This window comes from Austrofundulus limnaeus, unplaced genomic scaffold, assembly GCF_001266775.1.
Source record: "Austrofundulus limnaeus strain Quisiro unplaced genomic scaffold, Austrofundulus_limnaeus-1.0 Scaffold100, whole genome shotgun sequence".
Classification (NCBI taxonomy): domain Eukaryota; kingdom Metazoa; phylum Chordata; class Actinopteri; order Cyprinodontiformes; family Rivulidae; genus Austrofundulus; species Austrofundulus limnaeus.
In genome coordinates, this window is record NW_013952502.1 from 904442 (window position 1) to 906054 (window position 1613).

Here is a 1613-nt window from a genome sequence, read left to right on the forward strand (position 1 = left end):
AAAGTTTATCCACAAACGCAGCACTTTGTGTTTCAACCCAGACAAAAATCTAAAGACTTCTAAAGATTTAAATGGGAGTCTGGCTGCTGGTTGCAGTTTGAAAAACCGAATCAGGACTCAAAAATTTTGYGAAATATTGTGTGTCAAATAAGTAGACTAATATTAGCAAATGCCTGTATACAATACAATACGACATCCTCATCACATGATTTATTTTTAAAGTTTATCCACAAACGCAGCACTTTGTGTTTCAAACTTTATAAAAAAAAGGAACAGACTGATTTTTCAAATAGTTGGCAGATTTAATGTAATTCAACACCAATAAAATATTATTAATAGTGTAATTAGTACACCAAAGACTCAGACTACATGATTGCTACCTAAAACTGGCTGTTGTAAACAAACAATGCCAACAGCAAGGAAACAGAGTAAAAAAAAATCTAATTCATAACGGAAAAATACATTTAATTCTTGTTTGAGTTATTTTAAAGAGTGAGGGAAACAAGCAGCTCTAAACCTCTTGCACTGCAGCTGTCAGTGTTTGAGTGGGTTCGGTTACAAGTCCCAGCCCACTGCCACCACCACCTGGTTTGATCTCTGCTCCTGATTGGCTGAGCTAATAGCTTGCTTTTTAAGATTTCTAAAATACAAATGAAAATGAAATAAATAAACTAAAACCAGTGTTGTATAAAGTACCACAAAGTGATACTTGAGTAAACGTACAAGTATCTTACCAAAAAATTACTTTGGTAAAAGTTAAAGTCTCCTTTACATGAGTAAAAGTCTTAAAGTATCTGATATTTTTTGTACTTAGGTATTAAAAGTAAAAGTATTAATTTAAAATGAGCAGTTAGATTTTCTGTAATGACATTTATTAGGAGGTGACCTCCCCCAAAAAATGCAGAAATGACTGTTGTATTAAAATAATTAATTTATGTTAAATTTAGGGTGCACTAGTCTAGCTGGTTCACTTTATATCAAGGGTGCCTAAACCTTTTCTCCTAAATGAAAATCTATCTGAGGGCTGTTGGCCAAATGCAATAATATAATTCATGAATAAAAATACCTCCTCTACTTTTAAATACATTATCGGAATTTTATATATTTATACTTCTCATTCAACCACAATTAAATTCACTCCATCTAGGAGGCCCAATTTATATGGATAGTATTTATTTTTTACAATAACAAGCTGGAATGAAAACAAGCAAAAATGAAATAAAAGTAACGACTTTCTACTTCTTGTCTTTTTAAATATGTAAGGAGTAGAAAGTACAGATATTTGTATGAAAATGTAAGGAGTAGAAGTAAAAAGTAGGCTGAAAAATAATTACTCAAGTAAAGTACAGATACCCCAAAATTCTACTTAAGTACAGTAAAGAAGTATTTGTCCATGGTTACTTTACAACTCTGACTAAAACAGTTTGAAAGCTTGATATATTTAATGTCTTTACATAACACTCATATAATATTTTTAATGCTTCAGTCAAAATTTAGACAGAGCTAACAGAAAGCATAACGTCCGGATGCATCTCAGTAAACCAGGTAAAAAATCCAAAAGAAAAAATTGTATAGGTCCTCTGGATGGGTTCTTCTCTAATGAAACGTTTCAT